The 8147-nt window shown below is 35.2% G+C and overlaps 1 pseudogene; it reads left to right on the top strand.

Annotated features, from left to right (window-relative positions):
* The first annotated feature begins 4753 nt into the window (after window positions 1–4753).
* LOC102840498 lies at window positions 4754–5979 on the top strand (annotated as a pseudogene).
* The last annotated feature ends 2168 nt before the right edge of the window (window positions 5980–8147 follow it).

The following is an 8147-nucleotide window of genomic DNA, read 5'->3' on the forward strand; positions in this document are numbered from 1 at the left end:
TGGGAGAAAGATGAGGCTTTCTGCTCCTGTAAAGATTTGCAGCCTCAGAAATCCTGTACAGGGTCACTATGAGTCACAAGGCACATAACAGCAACAACAACATTGCTATAGTTAAATTTATACCTTTCTGACACCTTGGTAAATTAGCAAATATTTTCATTTTCTTTCTGTTTGTATAATCTCATCCTAAGAACTAGAAACTATATATAAGTTTTGTGTAATTAATTTTCTTGGCCATTATAGACTGCCATTCCATATGACAAGTAACTAATAATTTCCATGTAAATGTATGAATGCTTTGTGCAAAATCTGTTGGTAAATTTATAATGGCCTTCATCATAGCTAGAATATTTAGGTTATTTTAATATGGGGTAAATAGATCAGAGTTCAACATATTACCTCTTACAAGATCTTTTTCATGTCAGATCTATAGTCTTCTAGATTAAGAGACAGTTCATGTAGTCAAACTCACTCTATGAATATAGGATGCAGGTAACATATGTACACTTTTCAAATTTTAATTCTTTTCATCTCTTCAAAGAAGATACAAAATGTTGTAAACTGACTGAAAATGCCATGTGGCTTGAATATTTATTATTATAACTTTAAACATATATACAACCCAAGTCAAACCCACTGTTGTTGAATTTGTTCCAATATACAAAGTAGAACTACTCCACAGGGTTTCTAAGTCTTTACAAAGCAGATTGTCAGACTTTTCTCCCTTGGAGTCTCTTAGGAGTTCAAACCCAAAACCCCTCAATTAGCAGTCTGCTGCTTTAACCACTATGCTATTGTGGGTCCTTAAATCTCTTGTGGAATAGATTCCAACTCATAGTGACCCTCTAGGACAGGGCAGAACTGTTCCAACGCTGTAACTATGTATGGAAACAGACGACCACATCGTTCACCTGCGGAGGTTGATAGATCAGATTGCTTTCAGTTACCAAAATGAGCATTTGACCAAGGTGCCACCAGGGTTACTAAACATATAAATTTATTAAATTTTCACATAAAACTTCATGCATATAAATATTCCAATTACTGTGGATTCTGTATATTTTCTTGGGGAAATGGCATTTTAACCTTTTTTTCTAGTAAGCTTCTAAAATAAAATAAAAGCTTCCAATACATTTTTTTTTCTTACAATGTTCCCCATTTCCTAGATCCTGAAAATGCTACTGAATTATTGCAATGAAAATTTCAGAGAAAACATATTTGTTTTAATAACTCATAAAATAAAGATAATCTGGAAAAAGATGTAAAAGGGGGGAAAGTACCAGCTTTAAAGTGTAGTTATAGACAGTCCTACAGTGGTGTTAGTCAGTAATTCTCATGTCTTTGTGAAAGAAGGCTTCAGCCTCTCCAGCACCATAGATTTTGATTGTAAGTGGATTATTTCTCCTTTAGAAATCCCAAACTAGAATCAAATAGAAAACTAATGAGTCCTCAAGAATAACATACAAACAAAAAGTGTTTTTAGTACCATAAATATTCCAAAAATGTCTATGACCTTCATCCTAAATCTGCATTTCCAGGAGATAAGCTTCAGATGGAATACTGCAGTAGTTTTTAGCATTCAAAGACTCATAATATCATTGCACATTTATAGTGCTGAAGAGACTGACAAGTATTTTTGTTGTTTAGGCAATACATATATTTCCTTGTTGTATATAATGATACTTGTTCATAACCTTATTATTACCTTTACTGGAAGTTCAAGAACCAATAGAAAAGACATTAAACTGAAATGAGTAAGAAATTTCCTTAAAGTCATTTTTTAATACTTGATGTTGTTATTATTTTGACAAAAACAAAAACGTTTATTTAACAAACCTAGCTATAGCAACATAATGGAGAATATATCCAACCCTTTTGTCTGTGTAAATATACTACACATAATAGATATACAGAGTTTCTGGAGTTTACAAGAATATGCAAGGTAGAGTAAAACTAAATTTATCCATAGTTTAATTAAGCTTCCTGCCTTTGTTATAAACGTCCCAATCTCTTGTTCTGTTTTTTGCAATTGTTTCATCTATAAGAGTATATGCTTAGCAAAAGTGGTTCAATATTTTTGCTTTAGGTATAATAAGCTTGATCCTGAAAAAGATGTGAATTTAAGGTTAGGAGTTGGCTTCACAATGTTTAATATAAATTCGGTTAAGGTTACTTGAAGATAATATTATAATCATTGAAGGATAAGAACTATAGGAAAAGATAATGTAAAATTTCTTGTAATGTAGATATAATTAGACAAATGAAAGTAAATTATATACATGAGGAGCCAGGTTTAGAGAAGTTGCTATGAGATAAGCACTGGACTGTGAACCACAAGATCAATGCTTTGATTTCACCAGACACTCCATGGGAGATTGATGAGGCTTTCTGCTCCTGCAAAGATTTATAACAGAAGCCTCAGAAACCCTATAGAGGATCACAAAGAGTCAGAAACAACTTGACGGCACTTAAGAACAGCAACAATACAGAACAAAATATCGAATTATTACACTCATGAGAACTAATTGTATTTTACCTTGTACTGTACTTACTCTCTCAATATTAGTTATCTTATCTCAGTATCTAATTATTAAAAAACTTCCAGACTTAACTTGGATGTCTGTGCTATGAAATTTGAATTTTGCATCTATGCACTGTGAGTTTCCAGAATTGCTAGGTCTACCATGTACAATATAAACCAAGAAAACCCACACCTATTGCCATCAAGTAGATTCCACCTAACAGCAATCTGACTTCTAAATAAGAGGAAGACACATTTCTAAACTGTAAAATTGGAAGTAAATGTTTATTTGCTTATTTAGGATACATGCATACTTTCAGTGTGGACAAATTAAGTTAAAGAAAATCATTGTATTAATTCAGAATTCCAAACACATATTTTCAATTGTCATTTAACTTTCCGATGAAGCTTTGCTTTCTTGTAAATAAAGATAAACATTGTGATATTACAGTCTCCTAATATGTATGCTAGTGTAGTGCTGTAAGATAAGCACTAGACTCAATGTAGGTTTGAACCTCAAGGTCCACAGTGCAAACTTACCAGCTGTTCCTTGGAAACTCTAGACGGGGTCACTATGAGTAAGAACAGACTTGATGACATTTTACAACAACAAAATTTAGGGGAATCCCTGGGAGGAGTAGAGGACATTTTAACTACTTTTATACTATTTAATACCAACATTGAATATCAGTTTCACTAAGGCAAAGAAATAAACAGTAACAAACAAAAATTTGCAAAGAAGAAGTAACTCTATTGGCATATAATATAATCCTATACATAGAAAATTCCAATTTCCTCTAGAAAATAATGGAAACTAATTGAAAGTTTTAGCAAAGTAGCAGGGTATAAGATTAACATACAAAATTCAGTTAGATTCCTTTACACTAACAAAGAGAGCTCTGAAAAGGAAACCAGGAAAACAATAAAATTTACAAAAGCTATCCAAATGATGAAATACTTAGAAATAAATCTAACCAAAGAAACAAAATACTTATACAAAGGAAAAAAACAAAACAGTACTACAGGAAACTGCAAGAGTTCTATCTGAGTGCAAAAATGCACCATGCTCTTAGACAGGACGATTTAACATTGTGAAAATATCAATGCTACCCAAAGCAACCTACAGATATAATGATATCCCAATTCAGATCTCAGAATCATTGTTTAAAGAGATGAAAAAACTAATCACCAATTTTATATGGAAAGGAAAGAGAACAAGGATAAGAAAAAAACTACAAAAAAAAGAGCAAAATAGAGTGCCTCACACTTCCCCATCTCAAAACCTATCACAAAACCAAGGTAGTCAAACTGCTAGGTACTAGTACAATGACAGATACATAGACAAATGAAACAAAATTGAAAACCCAAAAGTAAATCTACCCAGATACAGATGGTTAATCTTTGACAAAGGCCAAAAGACCTTAAATGGGGAAAAGATAACCTTTGACAAATGGTGTTAGCAAAACTGGGTATTTATTTGCAGAAGAATGAAACAGGACACATATGGCTTACCATACATAACAATGAACTCAAGATGGATCAAAGATCTAAACACAAAATCTAGAAGTATAAAAACCATGAATGAAAAAAATAGGATCCCTAATATATGGCACAAATATTCTATCCAACATTAATGAAAACACCCAAATAGAAGAAGACAAACTAGATTACTAGGACCTCCTAAAATTTAGACATTGTGTATCAATAGATTTCATCAAAATAATAAAAGAAGAGTGTGCACAGACAGAAAAACAATTTTTGGCAATGACATATCAGACACTGGACAATCTCTAAAATCTATGCAATACTTAAACAGCTCAACAAGAAAAAGACAAGTAATCCAATTAAAAACTGGAAAGAGGACATGAACAGTCTCTTCACCAAAGAAGACACTCAGATAACTAAGAAACATACAGAAATGCTCATGGTCATTAGTCGTTGTTGTTAAGTGCTGTTGAGTTGGTTCCGATTCATAGTGACTCTACATAGGGTTTCTGAGAAGTGACTGGTGCTTTTGTATCACCAATCTTACAATTATCAGTCCAGTCATGCCATAGAGAAACGTAAATAAAAACAATGAGATCATCTCGCCCAAACATTAATAGTAAGATTCAATAAAACAGAAAATAACAACTGCTAGAGAGTATGTGGAGAGACGGGAAATTTCACACTGCTGGTGGGACTGTAAAATGGGGTACCCACTATCAAAAATTACATTAAGCAGTGGAGCCGATGTCCGCCCTGAGGCGCTCGGGCTACCGCCCCAGTGAAGGTTCGCCTTATGGCCGCTACTACGGGCCTGGGGTGGAGATGTGCAGGTGCACCCACCTCCGCCTTATATTCTCCAAGCTCTGAACCTCCCCAGCCTCCCGTTCCCTGGCAGGTGCGCGGGGACAGCCCGGCTGAGCCCACCTGGCAGGTAGATGGCGGAGGAGGCGACAGCTACTATCCTTCTGGGGGCACCTGGCCGGAGCCAGGTAGGACTGCTGAAAGCCACCAGGAGCAGCCACCTTATCCTAACTACAATTCTAACTATTGGAATTCTCCTGTTCGAACTAGAACTCCTTACCCAACTACATATCCTGTAAGACCGGAATTACAAGGCCAGACGTTCCCAACACTTATCATTCACCTGGCAACAGCCCAACCCCAGTCTCTCATTGGATGTATCCCTAGCAAGACTGTCAGACTGAAGTGCTCCCTCTTAGGGGTCAGGTTCCAGGATATCCGTCTTCACAACCCAGGAATGACCCTGCCCCGTTATTCTTATGGGGATGGTAATCGTAGCATTCCACAGTCAGGACCTAGTGTAAGACCGCAAGAGGATGCGTGGGCTTCTCCTGGTGCTTATGCAGTGGGAACCCGCTACCTCTGGCCTTCTGGTACACTGTCAGCACCACCTGGGAATTTTTACATGACTGAAAGTGCTTCATCATGGCCTGATAGTGGCTCTCCTCAACCACCTCTGTCACCACCACCCCACCAGTCCAGAGATTCTTCATACCCCTATAGCCAATCAGATCAAGGCATGAATCGGCACAACTTTCCTTGCAGTGTATGACTCTTCGGGGACCATGAACAATAATTCAGATCTTTTGGATTCCCAAGTCCACTATAGTACCAAGCCTCAGCTGTATGATAATACCACCAATGAAAATCCTAATTATCCTGAAGAGTGTTTATCTTCAGATGAAGGCACTCCTCCAAGTATTAAAAAAATCATAAATGTTCTGGAGAAGGTCCAGTATCTTGAACAAGAAGTAGAAGAGTTTGTAGGAAAAAAGACAGACAAAGCTTACTGGCATCTGGAAGAAATGCTAACCAAGGAACTTTTGGAACTGGATTCAGTTGAAACCGGAGGCCAAGACTCTGTCCGGCAGGCCAGGAAAGAGGCTATTTGTAAAATCCAGGCCATACTGGAAACATTGGAAAAAAAGAAGGATTATGAACGGGTTTAGAACAAAGCAGAAGCCTGTTACTAACTTGACCAAAGAACTTTTAATTTTGGTTAATTACACTCTTTTTGAAATGGTTGTTGATGATTGGAAGCAATACATTCCAACTTCCCTTTGATTTCGAACTTCACAATCTGGCAAAGGACTTGGAAGAACATTGTAGTAAGGAATGTTTTCAGACCAATGAAAGTGATAGGAAAATGTGGAGTTACCAATATTGCCAAGTAGATTCATTCTTTTACTAAAAAATTTATCGTTATTTGCAAGCTGCTTCTTATCACCAGGAAAAAAAATAACACTTTATGTAACAGGCTAATCAGAAACCTACCAGATGAGACTGGATATAATCTGAGACAAACAGGCTCTGTTAAATTTTTGTACATTGTGACTGCTTACCAAGTACTCTTCCTATGTAAATTACAGCTTGGACTTTAGCCTTCTCGGGTCTCTGTTTTGTGTGTTATTTGCAGTTCATAAATATAGTATTACTCTCTACTTCTTGGTATATTTTGTAGTAATATGTTTAATATAATTATTTCAAGAGACCATATTAACAGCCAGATAGTGTGGCAATTTTGAATGAATTTATATCTTTTCGCTACTTGAATATATTGCAATGTATAATGAGTTCCTGAGTAAACTGTTTGTCTCCCATTTTGTATAGATCACTATACAATTCTATTTTCTTGGTAGTATTGGAAGAGCAATTTAGAAATGGCATTGATATAGAAATGAGAATATTTGAGGACATTTTTATCATATTTTGGATAAAGATACTTTTTAATTACAAAAATAATTATATTAAGCTTCCTCAAAATATTGGAAATATCATTTGACCTTGCAATCTCTCCACTTGGTATAAATCCTAGAAAAATAAAAATCATAGCATAAATAGATAGCGGCACACATATGTCCACCAAAACTCAAAAGGATGAGAAGCAGCTGCAAATATCCTTTAGTAATCAGAACCTGGAACATACTAAATATGAATCTAGAGAAATTGGAAGTCATCAAAAATGAAATGAGATGCAGAAAGACTGATATCCTCATGCATCCTTTTGAGCCAGCTAAAATAGACTGGCATTGACCAGTTTGAATCTCACAATCGTATGGTTTACTATATTGGAAATGACAAATTAAAGAGGAATGGCATAGCATTTATCATCTAAAGTAACATTTCAATAACAATCAAGTATTATACTGTTTTGATAAAATGATATACATATGCCTACATGGAAGACTAGTTTTATTCAGATTTATGCACCAACCATTAAAGACAGTGGTGATGAAACTAAATAACTCTACTAACTTCTCCATTATGAAACTGATCAAACATGAAATCAAGATTTATTGATAATTATTGATTATTGGGATGCCAGAGGGAGACTGTGGACTAGACTATGTATTGCTCATATGCAAGTTCAGACTAAAGCTGAAAATAATTAAAACAAGTTCTTGAGGGCCAAAATATAACCTTCAAAATATCACAATTGAATTTAAAGATCATCTATAAAACAGATGTAATGCAATAGACAATTATGACCAAAGACCACAAGAGCTGAGGAATGACATCAAGAACATCATACAGGAAGAAAACAAAAGGTCATAAAGAAGATAGGAAAGAACAAACAGAGGGAACCTACAGCCACCAAAAGAAAAGAAATAATAAAGATTAGAGCAGAAATAAATGAGATAGAACACAAAAAACTATAGAAGCAATCAACAGTACAATAAGCTGGTTATTTGAAAGGATTAACAAAATTGACAGACCATTGACAAACTTAACAAAAGAAAAGAAGGAGAAGACACAAGTAACACACATAAGAAACCACATGGGTGATGTTACAAAAGAACCAAAGGAAATTGAAAGAATAATAACAGAATACTATGAAAAGTTGTACTTCAACAAATTTGAAAACTTAGAAGAGATTTATACGTTTTTAGAAAAACATGACCTACCTAAATTTACACACGGTGAAGTAGAAAACCTGAACAGACCCATAACAAAAGAAGAAATTGATGAGGTCACAACAAAAACTCCAAACCAAAAGAAGTCTAGGCCCAGCTGGCTTCACTGGTGAGTTCTACCAAACATTCAGGGGAAGAGCTGTCACCCAATTCTACTCAAATTATTCCAGAATATAGAGGAGGATGGAAAACTTCCTAATATA

Source organism: Chrysochloris asiatica, unplaced genomic scaffold, assembly GCF_000296735.1.
Source record: "Chrysochloris asiatica unplaced genomic scaffold, ChrAsi1.0 scaffold00005, whole genome shotgun sequence".
Lineage (NCBI taxonomy): Eukaryota > Metazoa > Chordata > Mammalia > Afrosoricida > Chrysochloridae > Chrysochloris > Chrysochloris asiatica.